Source organism: Leucopleurus acutus, assembly GCF_964270905.1.
Source record: "Leucopleurus acutus genome assembly, chromosome: 21".
NCBI lineage: Eukaryota > Metazoa > Chordata > Mammalia > Artiodactyla > Delphinidae > Leucopleurus > Leucopleurus acutus.
This window is the reverse complement of record NC_139163.1, coordinates 20,141,327-20,169,215: the sequence shown is the minus strand read 5'-3', so window position 1 is coordinate 20,169,215 and position 27,889 is coordinate 20,141,327.

The window sequence follows — 27,889 nt, the reverse complement described above, 5'->3', positions numbered from 1 at the left end:
TGCTGACCGGCACTCACCAGCCAGAGAGGCTTGTCTGCTCACCCGCCGGGGCGGGCGGGGCTGGGAGCTGAGGCTCGGGCTTCGGTCGGAACGCAGGGAGAGGATTGGGGTTGGTGGCGTGAACACAGCCAAAAGGGGCTAGTGCACCACGGCTAGCCAGGAGGGAGTCCAGGAAAAGTCTGGAGCTGCCGAAGAGGCAAGAGACATTTTCTTCTCTCGTTTCCTGGTGCGCGAGGAGAGGAGATTCAGAGCGCTGCTTAAAGAAGCTCCAGAGACGGGCGCGAGCCGCGGCTAACAGCGCAGACCCCAGAGACGGGCATGAGATGCTAAGGCTGCTGCTGCAGCAATCAAGAAGCCTGTGTGCGAGCACAGGTCACTCTCCACACCTCCCCTCCCGGGAGCCTGTGCAGCCTGCCACTGCCAGGGTCCCATGATCCAGGGACAAGTTCCCCAGGAGCACACACGGCACACCTCAAGCTGTTGCAAAGTCACACCGGCCTCTGCCACCAGAGGCTCGCCCAGCATTCCAACTATAACTACCGTACCCCAGCCTCCCCCAGGCCTGAATAAGCAAGAGCCCCCTAATCAGCCGCTGCTTTATCTCCCTCCTGTCTAGGCAAGCAACAGATGCCTGAGACAACCTACATGCAGAGGCAGGGCCAAAACTAAAGCTGAACCCCAGGAGCTGTGCAAACAAAGAAGAGAAAGGGAAATCTCTCCCAGCAGCCTCAGGAGCAGCAGATTAAATCTCCACACTCAACTTGATGTACCCTGCATCTGTGGAATACCTGAATAGACAATGAATCATCCCAAAATTGAGACTGTGAATTTTGGGAGTAACTGTACACTTGGGGTTTGCTGTCCGCGACAGATTTGTTCCTGATTTTTATGTTTATATTAGTTTTAAGTGCTTCTTAACATTGGTGGATTTGTTTACGGATTTGTTTGCTCTCTTTATTATTTATTTTAATAATTAAAAAAATTCTTAAATTTATTACTTATTTTATTTTTTTCTTTCTCTTTTTCTCTCTTTTCTTCTGAGCCACGTGGCTCACAGGGTCTTGGTGCTCCTGCCAGGTGTCAGACCTGAGCCTCTGAGGTGGGAGAGCTCAGTTCAGGACATTGGTCCACCAGAGACCTCCCAGCTCCATGTAATATCAATCAGCATGAGCTCACCCAGAGATCTCCATTTCAACGCTAAGACGCAGCTCCACCCAACTGCCAGCAAGCTCCAGTGCTGGATGCCCGCCATATGCCAAACAACTAGAAAGACAGGAACACAACACCACCCATTAACAGAGAGGCTGACTAAAATCACACCAAGTTCACAGACACCCAAAACACACCACCAGACATGGCACTGACCACCAGAAGGACAAGATCCAGCCCCATCCAGGAGAACACAGGCACCTGTCTGCTCCACCAGGAAGCCTACACAAGCCACTGAACCAACCTCAACCACTGGGTGCAGACACCAAAAACAACAGGAACTACAAACCTGCAGACTGCGAAAAGGAGACCCCAAACACGGTAACTTAAGCAAAATGAGAAGACAGAGAGATATGCAGAGGATGAAGGAACAAGGTAAAAACCCACCAGACCTAACAAATGAAGAGGAAATAGGCAGTCTACCTGAAAAAGAATTCAGAGTAATGATACTAAAGATGATCCCAAATCTTGGAAACAGAATGGAGAAAATAAAAGAAACATTTAACAAGGAACTAGAAGAACTAAAGAGCAAACCAACTATGATGAACAGCACAATAAAGGAAATTAAAACTTCTCTAGAAGGAATGAATAGCAGAATAACTGAAGCAGAAGAACGGATAAGTGAGCTAGAAGATAAAATAGTGGGAATAAGTACCACAGAACAGAATAAAGAAAAAAGAACAAAAAGAATTGAGGACGGTCTCAGAGACCTCTGGGACAACATTAAATGCACCAACATTCTAATTATAGGGGTTCCAGAAGAAAAAGAGAAAAAGAAAGGGTCTGAAAAAATATTTGAAGAGATAATAGTTGAACACTTCCCTAACATGGCAAAGGAAACAGGCAAACAAGTCCAGGAAGTACAGAGAGTCCCATACAGGATAATTCCAAGGAAAAACACGCCAAGACACACATTATTAAACTACCAAAACTTAAATACAAAGAAAAACTATTAAAAGCAGCAAGGGAAAAACAACAAATAACATACAAGGGAATCCCCATAATGTTAACAGCTGATCTTTCAGCAGAAACTCTGCAAGCCAGAGGGAGTGGCAGGACATATTTAAAGTAATGAAAGGGAAAAACCTACAACCAAGATTACTATACTCAGCAAGGATCTCATTCAGATTTGATGGAGAAATTAAAACCTTTACAGAGAAACAAAAGTTAAGAGAATTCAGCACCACCAAACCAGCTTTACAACAAATGCTAAAGGAACTTCTCTAGGCAGGAAACACAAGAGAAGGAAAAGACCTAAAAAAACAAACCCAAAACAATTAAGAAAACGGTAATAGGAACATGCATATCGATAATTACCTTAAATGTCAATGGATTAAACGCTCCAACCAAAAGACATATACTGGCTGAATGGATACAAAAACAAGACCTACATATATGCTGTCTACAAGAGACTCACTTCAGACCTAGGGACACATACAGACTGAAAGTGAGGGGATAGGAAAAGATATCCCATGCAAATGGAAATCAAAAGAAAGCTGGAGTAGCAACTCTCATATCAGACAAAATAGACTTTAAAATAAAGACTATTACAAGATACAAAGAAGGACACTACATAATGATCAAGGGATCAATCTAAGAAGATATAACAATTGTAAATATCTGTGCACTCAACATAGGAGCACCTCAGTACATAAGGCAAATGCTAACAGCCATAAAAGGGGAAATCGACAGTAACACAATCATATTAGGGGACTTTAACACCACACTTTCACCAATGGACAGATCATCCAAAATGAAAATAAATAAGGAAAGAAAAGCTTTAAATGATACATTAAACAAGATGGACTTAATTGATATTTAGAGGACATTCCACCCAAAACCAGCAGATTACACTTTCTTCTCAAGTGCTCATGGAACATTCTGCAGGATAGATCATGTCTTGGGTCACAAATCAAACCTTGGTAAATTTAAGAAAACTGAAATCGTATCAAGTAGCTTTTCCAACTAAAACACTATGAGACTAGATATCAATTACAGGAAAAAATGTAAAAAATACAAACACATGGAGGCTAAACAATATACTACTAAATAACCAAGAGATCACTGAAGAAATCAAAGAGAAAATCAAAAAATACCTAGAAACAAATGACAATGAAAACACGACAACCCAAAACCTATGGGACTCAGCAAAAGCAGTTCAAAGAGGGAAGTTTACAGCAATAAAATCCTACCTCAAGAAACAAGAAACATCTCAAATAAACAACCTAACCTTACACCTAAAGCAATTAGACAAAGAGGAACAAAAAATCCCCAAAGTTAGCAGAAGGAAAGAAATCATAAACATCAGATCGGAAATAAATGAAAAGAGAAATGAAGGAAATGATAGCAAAGATCCATAAAACTAAAAGCTGAGGTTCTTTGGGAAGATAAACAAAATTGGTAAACCATTAGCCAGACTCATCAAGAAAAAAAGGGAGAAGACTCAAATCAATAGAATTAGAAATGAAAAAGAAGTAACAACTGACACTGCAGAAGTACAAAGGTTCATGAGAGATTACTACAAGCAATTCTATGCCAATAAAATGGACAACCTGGAAGAAACAGAAAAATTCTTAGAAAAGCACAACCTTCCAAGGCTGAACCAGGAAGAAATAGAAAATATAAACAGACAAATCACAAGCACTGAAATTAAACTGTGATTAGAAATATTCCAACAAAAGCCCAGGATCAGATGGCTTCACAGGTGAATTCTATCAAACATTTAGAGAAGAGCTAACACCTATCCTTCTCAAACTCTTCCAACATATAGCAGAGGGAGGAACACTCCCAAACTCATTCTACAAGGCCACCATCACCCTGATACCAAAACCAGACAAAGATGCCACAGAAAAGACAACTACAGGCCAATATCACTGATGAACATAGATGCAAAAATCATCCACAAAATACTAGCAAGCAAAATCCAACACCACATTAAAAGGATCACAGACCAAGATCAAGTGGGGTTTATCCCAGGAATGCAAGGATTCTTCAATTTACGCAAATCAATCAATGTGATAAACCATATTAACAAATTGAAGGAGAAAAACTATATGATCGTCTCAATAGATGCAGAAAAAGCTTTGGACAAAATGCAACACCCATTTATGATAAAAACCCTCCAGAAAGTAGTCACAGAGGGAACTTACCTTGACAGAATAAAGGCCATATATGACAAACTGACAGCCAACACCGTTCTCAATGGTGAAAAACTGAAACCATTTCCTCTAAAATCAGGAACAAGAAAGGTTGCCCACACTCACCACTATCATTCAACATAGTTTTGGAAGTTTTAGCCACAGCAATCAGAGAAGAAAAAGAAATAAAAGGAATCCAGATCGGAAAAGAAGAAGTAAAGCTGTCACTGTTTGCAGATGACATGATACTATACATAGAGAATCCGAAAGATGCTACCAGAAAACTACTAGAGCTAATCAAAGAACTTGGCAGAATAGCAGGATACAAAATTAATGTACAGAAATCTCTTGCATTCCTAAACACTAATGATGAAAAATCTGAAAGAGAAATTAAGGAAACACTCCCATTTACCACTGCAACAAAAAGAATTAAATACCTATGAATAAACCTACCTAAGGAGAGAAAAGACCTGTATGCAGAAAATTATAAGACACTGATGAAAGAAATTAAAGATGATACAAACAGATGGAGAGATAGACCATGTTCTTGGATTGGAAGAGTCAACATTGTGAAAATGACTATCCTACCCAAAGCAATCTACAGATTCAATGCAATCCCTATCAAACTACCAATGGCATTTTTCACAGAACTAGAACAAAAAAATTTCACAATTTGTATGGAAACACAAAAGACCCCGAATAGACAAAGCAGTCTTGAGAAAGAAAAACTGAGCTGGAGGAATCAGGCTCCCTGACTTCAGACTATACTACAAAGCTACACTAATTAAGACAGTATGGTACTGGCACAAAAACAGAAATGTAGATCAATGGAAAAGGATAGAAAGCCCAGAGATACACCCACGCACATATGGTCACCTAATCTCTGATAAAGGAGGCAAGAATATACAATGAAGAAAAGACAGCCTCTTCAATAAGTGGTGTTGGGAAAACTGGACAGCTACATGTAGAAGAATGAAATTAGAACACTCCCTAACACCATACACAAAAATAAACTCAAAATGGATTAAAGACCTAAATGTAAGGCCAGACACTATAAAACTCTTAGAGCAAAACATAGAAGACTCCGTGACATAAATCACAGCAAGATCCTTTTTGACCCACCTCCTAGAGAAATGGAAATAAAAACAAAAATAAACAAATGGGACCTAATGAAACTTAAAAGTTTTGGCACAGCAAAGGAAACCATAAACAAGACCAAAAGACAATGCTCAGAATGGGAGAAAATATTTGCAAATGAGCAACTGACAAAGGATTAATCTCCAAAATATACAAGCAGCTCATGCAGCTCAATATCAAAAAAACAAACTCAATCCAAAAATGGGCAGAAGGCCTAAATAGACATTCCTCCAAAGAAGATATACAGATTGCCAACAAACACATGAAAGGATGCTCAACATCACTAATCATTAGAGAAATGCAAATCAATACTACAATGAGGGATCACCTCACAACAGTCAGAATGGCCATCATCAAAAAATCTACAAACAATAAATGCTGGAGAGGGTGTGGAGAAAAGGGAACCCTCTTGTATTGTTGGTGGGAATGTAAATTGATACAGCCACTATGGAGAACAGTATGGAGGTTTCTTAAAAAACTAAAAATCGAACTACCATATGACCCAGCAATCCCACTACTAGGCATTTACCCTGAGGAAACCATCATTTAAAAAGAGTCATGTACCACAATGTTCATTGCAGCTCTATGTACAATAGCCAGGACATGGAAGCAACCTAAGTGTCCATTGACAGATGAATGAATAAAGAAAATGTGGCACATATGTACAATGGAATATTACTCAGCCATAAAAAAAACAAAACTGAGTTATTTGTAGTGAGATGGGTGGACCTAGAGTCTGTCACAGAGAGTGAAGTAAGTCAGAAAAACAAATACCGAAAGCTAACACATATATATATGGAATCTAAAAAAAAATGGTTCTGATGTATCTGGGGCAGGACAGGAATAAAGATGCAGATGTAGAGAATGGACTTGAGGATACAGGGAGGGGGAAGGATAAGATGGGATGAAGGGAGAGAGTAGCATTGACATATATAAACTACCAAATGTAAAATATCTAGTGGGAAGCAGCGGCATAGCTCAGGGAGATCAGCTCCGTGCTGTGACCACCTAGAGGGGTGGGAAAGGGAAGATGGGAGGGAGATGCAAGAGGGAGGGGATATGGGGATATACGTTTACATATAGCTGATTCACTTTGTTATAAGCAGAAACTAACACAACACTGTAAAACAATTATACTCCAATAAAGATGCTACAAATAAATAAATAAATGAGTTTATAAATGGAAAAAAACAAAAACAACTTCTGGATCATCAGAATGGAAAACTCAGTAATGTACATTTGAAATTAACAATCTTCTTGAATTAGATGATTTCTGCAACTGTAGCTCAACAAATATTTGAATTATCCTTGGCTTTAAGAGATTGTTCTTTAGTCAGTAGTTTGTATATAATTAAAGCCAATTAAATTTCCTGTAAGTGTTTGATATATTTTACAAGTTAATAAAAGATACTTTGAGTGTAGTGTGAGTTTTGCTTATACATTTAAATTTTGTATTATCAATAGTGCAGGATTTTTAAAACAGGTAGCAAATGCTGTGTAATTATGATTTGATCTCCAAAGAACAGTTCTTTGTGTGCTGAGTAGATGACAAGGCTGAGTCAATTTCAGGCAAAGTGTATGCATAAGAAATACTCTTACTGTACCAAGAAATATTCTGTATTCCGTGTAAAACTGTTAGGGAAATCATCTTGGTGAATTTATAATTGGAAAATGAACAGATCCCCCCTCACTTCAATGCAAATGCTTTTAAAGCAAATACAGCCCATGAGCCTAATCTGGTGCTGCCTCTTTTTGTAAGGCTAAGAATGCTTTTTACAGATGCACATTTATAATAGATTTGATGGTAAGGAACACTAACTTTGAACCTCAGTTAAGTGGAATTTATCCTCCCCCTGTCACCAATGAATTATATTCTTCTCATCAGTAGATATGTACTAGAAAAAAAAAATGTTCTCAATGATCATAATTCTACTTTGAATTTCATCAATATAAATTTGTGGATATTGTTTTATCTTACTATATAAATACCTACATAATAGACTCAATTTTGCCTGTTTGTCCCCAAGATTGAAGTATTTACTATCTAGCCCTTTACAGAAATAGTATGCTTACTACTGTCTTAGAACAAGATGAAAATCTATAGAGATGGAAACGGAAAGTTTGCGAAGTGGTTAAGACCAGCAACTTTATATTTAAATAGGGCTTAACTGAGTCCAGGAACTGCCATTTATTAAATCTATGAGTCTGGATAAGTCACTTGCACTCACTTAACTTCAGTTAATTCATCTATAAACATGAGTTATTGTGATGTTTTAATGGGTTTAATAATAATGGTACCCATTTCATAGGGTCGCTACGAAGATTAAACTGCCAGGCTTGTAGAAAGATCTAAATGTCTATTACAGGAAAACAAATGTTCAGACTCTCAACCTTGTTTTATATGAAAGTTCAACTCCTGGCAAGCCCTAGGACCTCTGTAAACACACAAGCCAAAACATAATTGGAGAAGGCAAATCTGCTCCCAGATACTTCAAGGGAGAGTTTGAAGAGTGAGCCTTCCTTGTTCAGAATGTTTTGTCTGTTTGCTTGCTTTGTTTTGCCTTGTCCTTACTAATGACTAGGGCTTGGGTTGAACAGGCCATTATGATCATTACATTCTGTGATAAGTTGCAAGTTTGGGTAGCTGGGAACCTACCAAGCAGAGGCTTGTTGGAAGGGATCCTACAGAGCTTTGAGACCTGATTCTGGCCACTTGTTCTAGAAGCTTCCTCTCTTTACCCCCATATATCCAGAAAGTGCCAGATGATTTGCTAACCAGAAGAGGCCCAAAGTTCCAGTCATCCAGTTGGAATAGATCATAGTGCTTGCTAGAATCCACTAGCTTTCACGTGAAATGTCTGAGAATCCCCTTCACCTGCACCCGAGACTTAACTTCCTGTTGATCTCCTAGTCTTCACGAAAAAGAGAAGTTACCCTGCACCAGGGATGCACAGCTGACTGCCCAGCAGGAAGGGTGCTAACACCAACACCATTACAACCACCTCTTTTCCAAAGTGCCAAGGACACTTTTATGCCCAAGGAGGACTGTTGCCACCTTGAGGATCAGGCGGAGGAAGTCCAGTGCTAATGCCTGGTGTGGGAAGCACCCAACCAAGCCATTGGGCCTCCGGGAAATGGGCATTCCCCTCTTACTTTAAAAAGGCAAAAGCAAGGATAAACAAGTTTCTTTCTCTCTTTCACATCGTTGCATTGTGTATTCTGCGGCCCTGAGGAAGGATTTCAAAGCAATGTACTCTTGGTCACAGAATGAAACTATAACATAAAAGACTAATAGAGTGGAGTCTGTTGAATTATAAATGCTTTAGCCTTAGACACTCTTAATCTCAATAATAATGCCTATTGGAAAGAGGCTTCCATTTGTAATCGAGCAACATTTCTCTATGGAAAATAAAATGAACCAACAGCATAAATTGCCCCAAACATTTCACATCGGCATTCTCTACCATCACAGGGTACTGTATCTTCTTAACTGTAAAGAAGATGGAAGATGCTCCTGACATGCTTTATGGAGGCTGTATTTTCCTTAGATGAATAACTTGCTTTTTATGAATATTCCAAAAGCAAATGAGAGACCCATTTGCATACCTCATTAACGATCCCTCTTTAGCAGGAGTATGTTCCTAATTTAACATACCCATAAACACGTCTTTCCATCATCTGAATGAAAAATAATCTATTTTCTGCTAGAATTTATATTTGGATACTGGTGTTTAAAAAACATAAATTATGCTGAAGACTTAGATATTTGAGAAGATTAAATTACAATAGTGATATTACTTGCAGTGTGGTCATAGCTTATTGGACTCATTTTCTTGTCTTCATCCTTATGTTTCCATCTATTTGGTCATGATCCTCTTTCTTGCTTTGTTGTTATTCATGCTTTCTCATGTGAATATGGGAGAAATGTGATGCTAAGAAATTGTGTTTAATTTTCAGACACTTGATAAAATCTTACTTTCTTTATAAATGTAACAGTCTATATTAATGGATAAGGGTTTCCCTTATAAGTGTGTTTGTCTTATGTATATTTTTCTTTTTTATGATGTAGCATGTCACAATTGAGCAAAACCAACATATACTAATTTAATGTTTGAGTTTCTATCTTCAACCCAAACACTCCTAATTAGAAAGAGAGAACAATAACTAAGTATTCTAATACTTAAACTTGGATAAAATGTAATTCTTTCTCTTCAAAATAAGACCCATATGAACTGCATGAAGGGAGTAGATCTGACTTCATTTTTCTCCATACATTCATTCAAAGGATACTGTTTGAATGGCTACTATGTGTTAGGAACTCTAAGAGGCAACAAAGATTCAGAAACAAATAAGGTAGCTCAGTCCTTATTAATTAAAATAAGCTAAATTCAATAGCTAGAAGAATGATAGTGCATTATAACAGAAGTATACATGTTGGAGTATGGGAGTACATAAGAGGAACATTGATGTTATAATCAAGGAAGGCTTCCCAGAAGAGGTGTTATATGAACTGAGCTTCCAACAATAAGTAAGAGTTAGCCAGAAGAGAGGAGGGATGTAATTTCCTGAGGGACATGTGTGGAAATCCAGAAGGCAGGAATATTTTTAGGACTTCATATATTGAATAGCAAGAGATGAGTCTGAAGGTGTAGGCTGGGAATTATAGAGTTCATATGTATCTTGGAATTCAGGAGAATTTTGAAAAGGTTTAACAAGGTAATGATTACAGTGAGATTTGTTTTGATTTCGCATCCTTGCTACTCATTTGTTCATTCTGGATATGTTTCTAGAATTCAACATGCACAACCACCCCACCTTTAAAATAAAGACAATCGGACACAAAGTTAAGGAACTTAGCCCACTGCCCACTGTCTCAGGTGGTTAGATAACACCAGAAGCCAGAATTGTTCATTTTCTTATATAAGTATTAAGAGTGATTGAACACGGGGACATTTTCCCAGACTACCTTTTGCTTTCCAAAGTAATAGTGAACAGTTTAATAATGTACTTAAATAACCCATCACAGTTACAAAATGCACAGGTCCAAATTGGAATGATTTTAGATACTGTGTTAAAAATGTAGTCTATACCAAAAAAATAATAATAATAACCCCAAAACAAACAAATAAAACATCAAAACCACACTATGTGTCAGCTGCTCAGAAAGAGCCTGTCAACTCACTGCAGGTGATCATCAATCAGATATGTCAGTTCCAAGTGGCAGCTTTTCCTGTCTGGAGTGCAGAAAATCACCATGAAAATGCCCTGTGGACTAGCGACCTCATTTGTCTGTGCTATTAGGAGACCTCTGTGAATTTTTTTTTATGAATATGCAACTTTTAGATGCCACTCAGTAGCTACACCTTTTTAATCATTATAGATTCAACAGACATTTTCTATCAGAGAAGTGTAGTATCATTGAAGGAATGGATACTGTATCAATTCAATTCATTCTAATACACAGAAATACTTAGGTCCATATTTATTTATTAACCATCTGTGAAGTGGAATATTAGTCTGATTCTAAAACACTTTGCTCAAGACTTAGCCCAAACAGAATCTATTATATTACTTTGAAGAGCAGTCAGGAAAAAAAAAAAAAAATACTAGACTACTGGGAAGTATTTAGGGGAATAAATACAAATATAAATTAGACTGTGAGTCTTAACTGGAGAAATTTGATGACATTGAAAGGAAGGGGAATAAGCCTCCTCTTCATTTGCTCATCCCTTAAAGGTCACCCACCTCCCATCCCTTCCTTACCCTTCCTTTTATTTCTTACCCTTTCTTTTGGTGTTTGACTTCTTTTGCAAACTGAAGTATTATTGATAGCGCTCAAGTTCCAGCCCTCCCACTGCTTCTCCTCCTCTCTGACATCCTTTCTGAAACTTTGTATTGTCAGATATTTTCTTTTTGGTCCATTTGATAGATGTTAAGTGGTATATTGTTTTCGCCATAACAACTCACTTCCAGTACACTTGTGAAAGTAAGACTCTGCCATATATACGCCCAGACTTTGGCTTGTCTCTCTCTTTTTATTGGGAATTTTCACCCCAAACAGAGGTTTTACATTTTAACATAGACATATTCATCAGACCTTTATTTATGGTTTATAATCATATAGACTACCCACCATAATCACTTGTTTCCTGGAGAATGTAACAGTTCTGGGGATCTGACTACAAGCGGTATCTACCTAGGAGTTGCTTGCTATGATAGAAACCAATTTCAACACCAGCCTCTCATTCAAACTGTATTGAGCTCATAGGACTTTATAATGATGACAATACATATGGTAATCACTTTTGGTTCAAGACAATTGCATCAATAGTGATGAAATGTCTAGCTAGCTACTTGTGGGAAAAGAAAACATGCCAGAGCAAACATAAATAACAGATGAGTCCAGTTTCCAATGAAAAATCTCAATCATGAAGATGATGGAAAAAACATAGGTGAATATTTTCATAATCCTTGGGGTTCAGAAATATTCAAATTTTATAGGTAACTCATAGACCACAAATTAATCATGTTTAAATTTGAAGTCATAAATGAAAACTTTCATATGACACAGTACTATAAAAATAAAAACAAAACTAAGGAAAAGATGACAAATTTTTCTGAGACAAACATGCCATACAAGGCGTTGATATTTTCAATATATAAAATTATTTACAAACTGAAAATGATTATATATAGTAATATTAATAATCCACACAAACAAGCTATTATTAGAGAAGAAATACAAGTTCTTGATATTTAATTAACTAGTAGTGAAACAGAGCAGGACCTTATGGTCCATCCCCCCCATGTCCTCTGCCTGCCTTTTGTCTGTCGAAAAACTTTAGTCACAGAATAAGTTTAATCAGAGAAGTGAGAAAATGCAAAAGCAAAAGAAAGCAGGCAAACAGGACAAAATAATAATAGTTTGGTCATTAAGCAAAGTCACGGACCTTTAGTTCCTCCTCAAGGGCTATAGATCGTATTCTGAGCCATGTCCTGTGAGCTGTCTTATAGAAACTGAAACCCTCACCAGGTGGAAGAAGTTAACTACATGATGATCAGCCTATAGCCATGACATAAGCTACCACAATCCTGAGAACTGGCCTCAAGGAAGTGGGAACAAACCGACTCTGGAGCTGAAGATTAAGTGTACTTAAAACAATCAAGACCACACTGATCAGACCACCACATGACCAATTTCACGACAACTGTCAGAGTTGACTCTGCTGTTTCTGCATGTAGCCCCCTCCCTCTGTCTATAAAAGCTCTTGCCCGCTGACTGTCAGGGAGGGACTCGGCCTTTGGACATGAGTCTGCCCTCCCGCCCAGTTGCAGACCTCTGAAATAAAACAAACTTTCCTTTCCACCAACCTTGCCTCTTGGCATTTAAGCTGCAAGTAGCCCAAAATTAGTACTGTACTCACGTCCGATCCTGTTGGAGATGTAAATTGTTATAACTCATATTTTAAAAATATATTCTGACTGCTAGCCCCAAACTGGAAAGAACTCAAACAGTTATGATTAGAGAAACAGTTAAATTAATTGTTGTATATCAATATAACAGGATGCTACCGGCCATTACAAATGATACTGTATATCAAAGGTCTCCTTGATATATTTTTTTGGGTGGAAAACACTGCTTACAAAAGAGGATAGGATGTATTATGCCATTTATAATATAATTTACTGTGCTTAAGTAATATTTAAACATTAACATTATTTTCTTGTATAATATAAATTTTATATAATATACTTAATATTAAAAACATAATACATAAATGTATATAGGTAAAAATTATATATACATATACAATCTCCTTCATTGAACCAGCTTAACACAGGAAGATGCAAAAAGAAAACTGCTTTTTCTCAGCCCACTGCTTCAATCACATTCCAACAGATATTCAGTGGCTTTGGATGATATTTTTGACAGATCTCATATGCATCAGTCTGGGTCACATCAGGAAGCAAGCAGATGGCGCACTCAACATTGAAATAAAAGGAAGTGTAATAAGGTGGTATTACAGAGATGATGTTAAGAGTAAGGAAACTAGGAAGAGATAGTGATGCTCTCAGGGCTCCCAACAGTGGACACTAATACCAGCTGTATGCCTTCAGAGGTAAGGTTAGGGAACAGTTAGTTACTTGAACCCCTGAAGCAGTAAACCATAGCCATGGAACTCCACAGGGGTTGTCCACATGGGTAAGAACCAGACATTATCAAGCCACACCCAGTAAAGAGGGTGTAAGTGAAATAAATACTTTGAATTCCCTTTCCTCCCTCTCTCTGAGGTCTTGCTGGTGCCTTAATTGGATGGACACAATAAGAAGCCAAAGGACATGGGGGCCAGGGAAATGCAGGGGTCGGCCTCCTGGGCAAGAAGCTGGGCAGGAAAGAGCAAGGAATGGATCAGGAGGTGCAAACATAGAATAACCAGCACAACAGAGCACTGGGGCAACATTTAGGCAGCAAAATAGTTTCATTTTCAAGTTAAAAAGTCAAGTCCACTCTATGTAAAAACTCCAGCTTACATTTGGTTTAAAGCTCCTCCCTCTCCACCCATAGGGGCCATCAGTGGCCTTTGTACTGTGCAGTCTCTCCCCTTTCTCCTTCCCCACGCATTATGTTGCCTCTGGTTTCTCCAGTGATGGGCGGGTCCTGGGGGATAAGAATGGAAGAGGATACAGATCTTTTTTCTTATGTTGTTTCTTGCCCTTGCTTGACTGATAAATGCTCACCGTCCCAGCAAGAATCCAAAATAAACATTCACGGGGCTTCCCTGGTGGTGCAGTGGTTGAGAGTCCACCTGCCGATGCAGGGGACACGGGTTCAGGCCCCCGTCTGGGAAGATCCCACGTGCCGCGGAGCGGCTGGGCCCGTGAGCCATGGCCGCTGAGCCTGCGCGTCCGGAGCCTGTGCTCCGCAACGGGAGGGGCCACAACGGTGAGAGGCCTGTGTACCGCAAAATAATCATTCACTTATGGGCAATTTGTGGGTTGGTTGGGTACCTTCACATCATGAACTATGCCCTTTTACATGGACCATGCACTCTTCTGCTGCTGTGTTGAGATGTCCCTCAGCTTCTGTCCTTTGGTGATATCTGAATACTAGTGGTTTTCTATATAGGTCACTCATCGGAGTATCTTTTCCTCTATTTTACAACTATAAGTTATAGAAAATTGACAGTAATGTGAATAATTCATGTCCATAGAAATGCAAGTTTTGTCCAGTGGAATGGACATCATTGTCCGGTGAATTGTTGCCAGTTTTGCATCTATTAAATGGATTAATTTTAACATTCCCAGTGGGCTTACGTATTCGTCTATTCTTTGGATTTTTTTTTTTTTTTTTTTTTTTTTTTTTTTTTTTTTGCGGTACGCGGGCCTCTCAGTGTTGTGGCCTCTCCCGTTGCGGAGCACAGGCTCCAGATGCGCAGGCTCAGCGGCCATGGCTCTGCGGCATGTGGGATCTTCCCGGACCGGGGCATGAACCCGTGTCCCCTGCATCGGCAGACGGACTCTCAACCACTGCGCCACCAGGGAAGCCCTGGATTGGTTTTTAAATTGTGATCACTTACTGATTTCCTCATTAGGAAAAAAATCTAAAATCTTTGGTACATGTTTACTTTATATGAGTCATGGTTTTCCTTTTCTTTCTTTAAATATTCTTTAATCGTATGACATAACCTTTCTTTTCTAGCATCTACCTGCTCCAGCAGGAAGCTCTTTGTGGTAAGGTCCTTTTCAGATGACTGACTTAGCCACATCTGACAGCTTCCTTGTGGCACATGGGATTCACACACCGTTGAGCCACCAAAGGCAGGTGGCAGCCAGCTATCACTCTTTCTCTTTTCATTCTGCTGTTCAGAATAGCTCCAGACAGGCATGGACCAGGGAGGAAGATTTATTCTCCGGCTTTTCTTGAAGGCACACAATTTCCCAACCTCTTCTTTTTATCCGAGTTCTTTATCTTGTGCCCTACTTGCTTGGCCTAAGTGTATTAGAAAAACAATGCTTCTCCCTTCTCTCAGGGAGAGGAAAACAGAGACACTGCTGTACTGTTTATAGCTTAGGAATTCCTACACTCACCCCACCTGGGTTCCATGCCAAGTGTTTAATCTTCTCTTTGATTGGTTTTCAGGAATGGTTTCCTATCGTTGCAGATAGAATTCCCTGGGAAGCAGGCTTTTATAGGAAGTGTAGCACACAAGTTTATTGGGATTGATTTCAACATGTGTGGTGGGGTGAAGAAAATGCGATTTGGGACAGAGAGAGGTTTAGCTGTGATTCAGTCACAGCAAGGGCTTCAGCAGATCCTATGGAGAGCTCTAAAGCTGGGAAAGCCGTCTAGAGTTGTCTCAATTTGATGTAAGAAGGCTGGTCCTTTTAAATCCTTCATCAACTAGTAATTGGGTGTGGGTCACCTCTGGGAAGAAGGAAGTGACAGCTTTGTTTAGCCAAGTATAAGTTGTGGAGAGTCACTCAGGCTGCCAAAAATTGGAATTTGGGGGAATGAATGTTTTGATCCTGGAGTGGGATCTGGTCTTTGAGGGGGGACCATATCTTCTAATTAATCATTTGTCAATATGCTTAACACCTGTTAATGTGTTAAGTTAATTAACGTGCTACTTGTTTGCCTATGTTCTCAGCATCACTGGGACTTCACCCCAAATATATAAGATAATAGGAACTATCTCAACATACAATTATAAGTAGTATGCATATGTAGGTGAGTATATGCATAACATTTCAATGCATATAGAGATACTGGAAAAGACTGTGCTTAAAATATTAACAGTGTGTATCTCTAGGTGGTGGGATTCTAGGAGGGCTCTTTTTCTTGCATTTTTTAACATATTCTTGAATTTTCTAAATAAAAATCTCAGGAAATAAAGGTTATGAATTAAAAAACAAACAAGCAAGCAGACAGAAGACAAATAGGAAAAATAAACCCAATTTTTTTTTTTGTAGAGGCCAAGATGATGTAGTAGAGGGACCCAGAGCTCACCTCCTCTCAGGAGCACACCAAAATCACAACTATCCTCAGAACAACCATCAAAAAAGCCCCTGGAACCTACCAGAAAAGATCTCCTACCACTAAAGACAGGCACCACACAGGGGAACAAGGAGACGCGGGTAGGAGGGGCAGACGCGCGGTATAATCTAATCCCATACCGAATGGTGGGCGACCCCACCCCCCCCACAGGCTGGAGAGTAATTACACCCTCCAGAGGTTCTCCCACAGGAGAGTTCAGAGGCCCACGTCACGCTCCCCAGCCCGGGGGTCCGGCACCAGGAAGACGAGCCCCCAGAGCGTTTGGCTTTGAAGGCCAGCCGGGCTTCATTACAGGAGCCCCACAAGACTGAGGAAACTAGACGCTTCACTCTTAAAGGGCGCACACAAAATCTCAAGCAAAAGCAGTAATTTGACAGGCGCCTGGGCCAGGCCTACCTGCTGGTCTCAGAGAGTCTCCCGGAGAGGTGGCGGCAGAGGGCGGCTGTGGTTGCCTCTGGGGAGACGGACGCTGGCGGCAGCCGCTCCCGAGAGCTGCTCCTCCCGCTGAGGAAGCCGAGGAAGCCGCTGCGGCGCATGCCCGGGACCCTCCCCCCAGCTCCCGAGACTCCTCGGGCCACACAGCTAACTGGGCCCATCAGCAGACAGGCTGCTTAAAGACTAACGGGCCCACAGCTGCCTCTGGTCATGCCCCTAATCACGGCCCAGCCCACCGGAGGGCCCGGACCCAGTTCCACCACCAGTGAACAGGCACTGGCCCCTCCCCCCAGGAAGCCTCGCCCACCGGGAGACAGACGCCGGAAGCAAGAGAGCTCTGAGCCTCAGCGCAGGCCAGGCCCTAACCCGGACCAGCTGGGCCCTCGCCCCGCCCGCTAGCCGGCCAGCCCTGCCTTCCGGACACCCTGGACCCCGTACCCAACTGGGTCAGGAACCGGCCTCCCCCTCAGTGATCTGAAACGGGCTCTGGGATGCCTGGCCCTGTAGCCGGACTCCAGGAACCAGCTCTGCCTGCCAGTAGCCCGGCACTAACGCCAGCATCTGGCTTCACCGGCTAGGCGGTGGGCAACAGCCCCAGAGTCTTTGGGACGCCACCAGTGAGCCAGCGCTAACCAGGGGCCCCGAGGATTCCACAACCAGACGCCTGGTGACCAGGCCTCGCTGAACAGCAGCTGGCAGCATCCGCAGGGGCAGGGCCTGGCACCCACCCGGACTACCGGCCGACCAAGCCTACCAGACCACCCACATAGTCCACCACAACAGAAGGACCCACGCAGCCCTCTTAACCCCTGGAGCGTATAGCTTGGGTGACGAGAGGGGAGGGCACTGCTGGGACATCTAGGATGCCTCCTACAGAGGGCCACTTCTCCAACGTCGAGAGAATATAACTAATGTACCACATGCATACAAATAAAAATAGCAGCTTAGAAAAATAAACCCAGAGTCCACTTTAGTCCACAATGGAACTTATTAAAGGATATTCAATAGCACTCAGCTTCAGAGTGAAGACTTGACCACCACTGATCCCAGGTAAAGACAAGAAATTGCATTGATGACACTGGGCACAGGATGTCATGACTTCCGTCAGGGAATGGGTGCCTTCAGTAATGCCCTTGCCTGAAAATGGATTTCACGTGGAAGCAAGCTTGCAAAGCAGTTTTGCCCGGGTGTGTTTGATCCATGATATCTATGTCACATGCTCACGCCCTAGCTTTTAGGTCTCCACTTTCAGTGAGCAGGATTTATAAGGCAGACGGGTTCCCCAAATAGAAAGAGTATTTAAAAGGCACTTAGTAGGCAGAAAACATAACAAATGACCATTACCATGTGTTCTCTCAATATAGGTAGAAAATAATTAAGTAATAATCTTTAATTAGAAAAGATAAAAGTTATTAACGCTCATTTCTAGACTTCTAACAGCCTTCTCGCAAACCTGTTGTTTATGTTTCCAAAGTGTTTTTTTAGACAACTTTGAAATATGATTAACTAGTAAAACCAGCTTGTGTTTACAGTTCTGCTTCTTGGTCTCAGGTTCATTTTTCCTTATTTGTAAAATGGGAGCAATAATATCCTTTTTTTTTTAGTAATATCCATTTTGAAGTGTTGTTTGTGTTCTAGAAAATGGTTATGGAACGGCTGACTCGTAGTAGTCATTGGATAAGAAGTAATCGAGTATCATTAATATTACTTTATCATTATTGTCATTGCTGTATTCATAAGAGTAGGGCAGGCGTGACAATTTTTCAGGTTGATTCTCTTTCCTAAGAGTATTGGTCATTATGCCACCTATGTACATGTTTAATGCAGAGAAAGAGTGTTGACTCTTTTTCCTACAGATAACTAAATAGGTTTTCCTATCCTTCAGACCCTGTGCATATACAGTACATACTTCTGTTCTCATGAGGCACTGTTGGTTCAGCTTCTTGAGAACTCTGTCAAATGTACACATTTTCCCCATCATTGGTTATTCTGCTTTCTGTTCATGTTACATTTATTCGAAGTTATCCTTGCAATATTGTTCTTTTCCCTAAACAATATCTGTAAATTGAACTAAGTTGCACTGAAAGATTCTGTATTTTATGGATAGTTTTTTACAAAGATAAGCTACTTTTGCATATCTTTCACGCTAGTGGAAACATTTTTGACATCAGATAGTCTTTGGTTTTTTGTCCTATTGAAATATTTCCTGTATTAGTCAGTGGTAAAATAATCTGGCCCTAACTGTGTTGAAGGACATTGATGTCTCTAACTTTAAATCAATCCATAATCTATTTCTGACTTGGTACTATTTGTAATATGTATTTTTTAACTCTCTCTCATATATATTGCCCTATTTTCCTGCCAATATATATGCTCATACCATCACATATATTGAATATGTTTCTTAGCTCTTTCCTGTATTATTGGATTGATGTTTCCTCCTTTTTAAATGTAATTTGAAGTAGTATATATTTATAACAGTTTATGATTCCAAAAGGGAGGAATGAGAAAATTATTTAATATGTATATTTTATGAGAGTGCTGGGCTTTTCATAGTCTGGAAATATGCTGTTTTTGTTCTGCATCTTTTGCTTGAAATAGTACTTCTTGGATGTCATCATAATAATGTAAATGAATTGTTTTTTTAAAATACTGGGAAGTTTTTTAAAAAATAAAAATGTTATTGGTATCCTTTTGCAAGGGCATCAGGCATCCTAATTCATTAGGTACAGTCTAGAAGTAATAACATTATATTATTAATGCTTACAAATAATGTAAAAAGAAGACGGAGATTTGAATCAGTGACTAAGAGATTATCTGACTACTGGCTCTCCTTATCTTCAAAGCTGGGTTTATCCTCATTTACCTCTTCACAAGAGAATATTTTAATCAAAGACCATAGATTTTTATTCTCATAAATCTTTAACAAAAGCCTTTTAAGATCTAAATTTAAAAAATAAAGTAAAAGGTGCTCTGGGAACAAATAATTTTTAAATATACTGTCTAAGGAAAGTATTATGAAATAACTATGGGATTATAGCATTGCTAGCTCTATATGTTATTACTAAATATAAAAATGTCATACTTCTCCAAATTCACAAAATCTTGGCCTTAGTCAAGATGCAATCTGAACTCTTGTTAAAGAAAAAAAATGATCCAGATCTAAGACAAGTTTTATGAAATATATAAATATGCTTGCCATCAATAAGCAGGCATAGAAGAAGCCTTCTGACTGTCAAAAGGCAGAGAGATGAGAAGATCAGAATTCAAACTGGCAGGGTAAATACAACACATGAAAAATTCGTACAGTAAATTAGAAGTTTTTAATTAAAAAAAATTAAGTTACCTGCATGTGCTATGGACACGTGGCTGGAGAGTATTTCTTTGTACAATAATGCGGTGACTTATGTAAGTGAAATCTCGATTAACTGTATGGTTCACTGCCGAAAAACCTAGGCAGCTTTTCCCAAGATATGCTTCAGTATGACATTTTCTGTAAAAACAGATTTCTTTGGTTAAATAACTGAGAGGCATTGCAAAATGTATTATACACTACCAAATGTAAAATAGATAGCTAGTGGGAAGCAGCCACATAGCACAGGGAGATCAGCTCGGTGCTCTGTGACCACCTAGAGGGATGGGATAGGGAGGGTGGGAGGGAGGGAGTCGCAAGAGGGAAGAGGTATGGGAACATATGTATATGTATAACTGATTCACTTTGTTATAAAGCAGAAACTAACACACCATTGTAAAGCAATTATACTCCAATAAAGATGTTAAAAATATATTAATGTTTATATATAGCTATTAAAGGCTTTTAACAAGTAAAGAGATGTGGTATGACTTTCTTTCCAATGAATTTTCTTGTTAGCACTGTGCATTTTGTTTGTTTCATTTTGGTTTTTTGTCCAGATGATTTTTTTTTCACATTCTTGTTTATATTTTGTGGAAATGGAGTGCAATGAAACAAACATTTGGAAACACTGATTCAATGTAATACATGTAAGTCTGCATTAAGAGATTTATAATCCACTCCTCTTAGAGGTAAATATTGCCTTCTTTCATAGGCTGCAGTAATAATAAATACCGCAGCCTTATAAATACCTCACTTATGAAAAATAAAAGGCATAATTATCAAAGAAGAAATAAAGGATCAGTCTGTATTTTGAGTGAATATTTCAATCTGGCATTCACTTTGGTAGATGTTTTAATTCTTTATAATATAATTTATTTACTACTATTTTTCCAGGGAATTTTTTTTCTTCCTAAAATAAATGATGTTATTACATGGCAAAGCCTTCCATGTAATATGAGAGACAGAGTTATCACATTTGACTATAATTTTTTACTAAATATTTTTATTTACATTTATTTTAAAAATCCAATGTAACGTACATTTTAAAATTTTACAATATATTACATGTATATTTTTTCTAATAATCCCAATAAAAACATATTTCTAAAAGTATATAGTATACTATTTAGAGATGTTATTGGAATGTATATATTTTATTATAACAATAATTTAACTAAAGTGATATTTTAAAATTAAACTATACAATATTATACTTTTGGAAGAAGTGCTTATACACCTTAAAATTATATAGGGACATTAGCGCTACAGATATAAATTATATTGTCCCAGAAAGTAGAGTTATGAGGCCAAAATTTATTTTTTCCTTGTTATAAAAAGTACATAGCAGTTATTGTTTTTGTATTTAGGTATAATATTGTCAGTCTCTTAAAAAACATAAATTGTACTCTATATGTGGAAAAACGAAAAATTTATCATGCTTTAAAAATACGTAAGGTTTTGAAACAAGAAGTTAAAAAAAATAACCAAGAGAAAAAAAGTGGTATGTTTCCAGCACACTCTTAAGATAAGCAATGTGTTTTTCTGTAAACAAAATTTCTAATCATGAATAAACATAGACCTTCCAATGAAAGTCCTTGTGAAGAATTAGCACACTGCTCCTACATTTCCCAAAGGAAACTAAGGGTGTATGTGTTAGATAATATAAATATTGGGTAAGCATAATTGTATTCTGAAGAGTTTCCTATACATTTTGAATAATCACAAAGTCATTTCTGTTGAGAAGCCATATACTTGAGTTCAAGTAGCCCATTTTTCAGATAAAAATACAGCATGTCTCTATTAGGGTAGGATGAATATAAGATGCAATTAATCTAATTTTCTATACTTAAGCAATTAAGGGAATTCTATTTAAATGTTATTCCAATAACTATTTTATGGTAGGGCAATTCAATCTTTTCTTTTGGAAAGTAGCTTTATTTTGTTGTAGTCCTTAGATTTTTCAAATAGGAAATTTGGGTATTTGAGGTTAAGACCATTTTGTCGGATTCTCTGGGTAATGAAAAGTCCCAATTATATTTTCATCTATTGGATAAATGTAATTGGGGAGAAGTTCAGAGGATTAAATTAAAACTTTAAAGTACCAGATTATTATTACTTAGATACATCTTCAGAACATGTAATCAGAAAAATGCAACTTACTCAAACAATGAATAATTAATGCTTTCAGCCATGTACTTTTCCTTCTGTTTATTGATTTTTGAAATGATTCATCTTTTCTGAGGTCATGAAAAACCAAGCTAATCCAGACACTATGCACTGAGAAACTAAGCCTGTAGAAACTGCAACACTTGGAAGGATATCATTTGCCTTTTATTTTCTCAATATATATTATTGAATTTGTTGAAGCCACCATAGAGAAGATCATATTTGCAAACAACGGCTTTGAGCTCAAAGCAAATTATGCATTTTAATGAGAGTAACTGCCTTTAATCTTTGACTATTTTTTGGTTATTCATTTCCCTTTAATTTTCAAAATGTAATATAGTTCCTATAATTCATTCTCATATTTGAACAGTATGTTTTATGGACAATGACTGAACATTGTTATCGGTAAATAGGCATCTGAATTCCCTTTGACTATCCATTTGCACAGCATTACAGAATGTAGAGAGATGGTAGGTAAGCCAAAACCTAAAATCATTTCCTGACAATTCAGGTCAAGTCTTGCTGTTACACAAAATGGATTAAAATATATTTCCCTACCATAGCAGAACAATTTAACACAACATTGCAGATATAATGTCAATTTTCTTTGACATTTTCAGCACATCTTAAATTTGAAAATATGTGGCTAAACTACATTAAAAAATACTATACATTTTAGACAAAGTAGCCACCATGTTAAAATATTCCTCTAGTTTATCTTAAGAGTTTACGCCAGGAAAAATTTTAACAGTTTTTGCATTTACCACATTATCACATTAACCCACCTAGATCAATCTTACTTCAACTCTGGAAATATGTAAAGTAGAGAACTATCCTATATAAGCATTTGCAAACTGCAGAATAAAACTCTGATTATAAATAACACGGAACAATAGAGAAAGCTGAGGCAGAGTAAGTTCGATTAGTTTTATTTCCACTTCCTGATCTTTGGTAAGATAAATGATCTTTTGACCTTCATAATCACGATCTGAATATTGACAGGAGATTATTCTGGGCCACTCTTAAAGAAATAACTTAAAATAAGTTATCAAATGACACTTACCACTTCTTAGAAGAAACATGTATATTTTTTAGAAGTCTAGAGGATATTTGCGTTATTCAGTTGTACACATTCAGGGGGTGGTGAAAATATGGTAGGTCAATTTTCTTTAAAGCAGTGTGGGAAGCTGATGAATCAGTCAGAGCCTGGAAATATACTTTTCATGTCATCATTGACAATAGTTGTAGCTTCAAACTGAATCTAAATCATCCTTGAAAACCACAGAGTTATTGCAATGAAAATGGTGGTTACTTACAAATTGATAATATTAAATACTGGTTCTCTGATTCAATTGTTTTTCTCTGTTTTAATTGTTCCAATTAGTAAGTATTTACCACCATGAATTTTTCCATGGTAACCATGCTAAGATAACCAACCAACCAACATAATAACAAGCTGTATTAAGGAAAATGAACTGGTCTGTGTACTCTTTTTAAAAAACCATAAAATCTAAAGTTTCTGAATTGGACAATTATCTGGTCTAAATGTCTTTATATAATTTGTTAAATATTTTGCAAGTTAAATATTGGAGCTTTCAAATACCATACCATTTTTAGATCAATCAATATGGTTGGCCATAAAGATTTATTAGACTGTACTCTGGGGTCACCTTAACAATACAAAACTTTAGGATGCCCAATTTTAAAAGAACAAAGTACCCCAAACCCTACCCCACTTATATGATTCCACTTTCCCTTAGGGGCACATGACCAAGGTATAAGTTCATTATTTATTATGTTCAATGACAAATATTTTTAAAATGCCTTCAGAGAAATTCAAGATACTAAGATTGATAATTTACTATTCAATCATTATAGAATTGCAGGGATAGAAAGAATCTTGTCAAACCATAAGGAGAATCTTGCAACTCCCTGTTAGAACTACCCCTAAAACATTCCAGAATAATGTAGGAACACCTGACTCAACAGATTCGTCCCAGAGAGAGACAAAACTGTCTTAGCTCGGAATATGTTTTGTGATAATACTCAGGTCAATTTTACTAACTTATTCTAACAGACCCATCAAAAGGAAAAGCAACTAATAAGTCATTCAACATAACATAAGCAACACTGAGGGTTTTAAGCGTTTTGAATGGGTTAGATTCCAAAAGTAGACTGTGAGTCTACCAGAATCCTTCCGGTAGAATGGGATTGCACAATGAATTAGCGGTCTTTTTTCCCCCCAGGACACCAAAGCTCATATTTTTTATCATTAGAATACCGTTCTGAGATTTATTTTGATGGGGAGAGGCATTCCATAGTACAAAACTTTTTGTCAATGCTGAGTAATGTATCATGCTCACACTCAAGCAAGCATCATTTCCCACATGCAGCCAGGAGATGAAATCAACAGGGATAATGGTCTGTGTTAGGAGAGAGTATGTCCAAAGCCAAAACATGAAATCTCACAAGAGATTGTGACGAAAACTGTGATATAATGTTATGACTTAGAATCCAGCTGTAGATTTAAAAACTGTAGTGTACATTTATTCTTGCTTCATATTTTAGCAGTAAAACATTGTTTATGTTATCGAAATCTAATAAATTTTCTCAGTCTCTGTTCTCATGACTGTTTTACAAATTGGCATCCTGGTATTCAAGTGGTTGGGTTGACATATAGCCTACTGCACAACACCTGGAAAATGTAATGACAAAAGTCTTTGTGACTTGAAATTATAAGGTTGTCCTTCTTCTTAAACTGCTTACCATAATGAGTGAGACTCACCCTATCAATATCTCATTGCTTATTTTCTTCATAGAACTTCTCATATTACCACATTATCTTGTTTATTAATTTTTTTGCATTCTCTTACCAGCCCCAAAACTCCACAAGAGTCATGGAATTCTCTATCTGTTTGGTAAACCACTGTTTGTTTACCAGTGTCTAGAATAGTAGAATAGTGCCTGACATGGAGATACTTGCTACCATTTAGTAAATAAATGAGCAATGCATGCAATGCAAAAAAGTATAACAGGTGATTTACTTAACCACTCCTAAACACAGCTTTCATGTTTATAAAACTGGGATTAATTAAATTTAATACAAAAATATATGAGATTATAATTAAAGGAGTAACATAAATTGTCTTAATTCAGTGTAAAATAAAGAATATATGCTTAACCAATGTTGGTTCATGTACTTCTCTCTTTGAACAGTTGATTATCAAGTAAAATTGTTATCTGGAGCTCAGATAACTCTCATAACCCAGGTAATTCCATTGCATGCTCTGAATTATGTAATGGACCATAATTTATCAAGGGCTTGACAACACCTCACTTCTGTTCCTTGTTTATTTCATTTCAGTACATTATTCTATATGTTATACTTCCACATTAGTGTAAAAGTAAATTCTACATAGCACAGACTTAAACGTTAATATTTTAAAGGATATTAAGATAACATTGATGCATTTAAAGATATTTTGAATTTAACCCCCTTAGTTTACATTTTGGGAAAGCTAGGCCCTGTATTGAGTTGAAAGACCTTGAGACCATCTCACTGCTAAAATAGAGCAGAGGTAGTGCAATGAATCAATCACTCCAGAACCTTTGACATGATAGACCACAATGCCACTCCTTCCTGGAGAGCTTGAACTTAGTTCTAGAATCATTCTCAATAAAATGTTGCATGGTGATAGCTCTTGTCTCTAAAATTTTTCACGTGACACAGAAAAGAAGGTAAACTTGTGTTTGGTAACTAACAAGAAACAACAGCAACAATTTCAGTTTATACAAGTTGTCTTCGGTAGCTGTTCCTTTAGCAATATGCCATTGTTCTGAAAACACTAGTATAATATTGCATTGGAATTATCTGGCTTAATATCCATTGCCAATCTCCACTCTCCAATACCCCACTTAATGGAGAAAAGAGTTGACCAAACACCAGGCACTACTTTCGTTGGTAAATGGTGTGAAGGATCTGCTGGAAATAAGTTTGCGAGTGTCTGGTTGCTTACTAGAACCATCCAAAACTTTGTTGTAGATTAAATAAAGCTATAAAATGTATATTTGATTGCCCAAAGTAAAAGCACTCATTTATTTTCTATTTAGATTTAACATTTGAAAGCTTTTGTAAGGAGTGTAAATGATTCTGGTTTTGTTTATTTCTAATATCCAAACTAGTGTATAGAGATATTTGGACAGCAAAGAAAAAAAAAGTAATAGTGAATTAAAAAAAACAACAAACTTTCAATGGCTCCTGTTGCTTTTTTGGAACCTAAGAGGAATACAGTCACTCTCAAAGCTTGTAAGGTATTGCACTGGGAATTACATCTCTAAAAGGTAATAAAGTCCATGTTATTGTCTTGATGCGTGTTCTTGATATTTTGAGTGTAACAAGGAAGTGAAGAAATTCAGCATCAAATAAGTAAATGACAATTAGCATGCATGTATGTTCATTGCTGCACATGTATATTTGTGGGTGATGCTATGTCTCATGTAGGGTGTGTGTTTGAGCAAACAGCAGTTTGTCTAGTCTTATCCTCAAAATCAAATCACTGAGGTTTCAGAATGAATAAACTATTACCTAGTCATCTTGTAAAATGCAGTGACCATGACTTTTAAATCAATTTGAATTCTTTAGTTTCATTGGTTATATATTTAAGAGGAAAAATATGTTCAGCTTTCATAAGAGAAGCATCTTTAGCAAGTATAAATATATAGATTAAATTTTCAAAAATGTATATCTTAATGGAGTTGATATTTAAAATGCATAATCAAAAACGGTCTCTGTGCAGTACTAATACTCATATCCCTCCTCTTTGAACATTTTTCTCAATAAAATGAATGAAATGATAGCATATGAGTTCTGATCCGCTTTGTTTTAACTATCATATTTAATCATGGTTACACAGTAGCACCAAAATTAGGACAAAATACAAGAATTACAGGAGAGATCTTAAATCATATGAGCTCATTGCATGCTTCGAAGTTCTCATTTTCTGAGAAAAAAAAGAAGTTTCCTACTGCCAAACTTTGCTGCATTTTCTCCCAAAAGAAATATAACCCAATCCACCCCAAACTAAACAAAAGATACAATAGACTGAGTTTTGAATAGATATGTTATCTACAATTTATGGGACAGATAGTCCATTTAAATAGAAAAAGACTGATTTTACATAAAGCGAGATAGAGTACAAAAGCACAGCTTTTGTAATTTTGGTAATATTGCAATTTTACAAACATATTGCATAGTATGTGTAAGAAAATAGTTCCATTTTTCATATTTCTCTATATACAAGAAAATATTTACATGAAAATTACAAAACAAAATATATGAGTAGTGGACCTGGTTTAAAGAACTGTATAAATAACGAGACACTCAAACTTGAAATT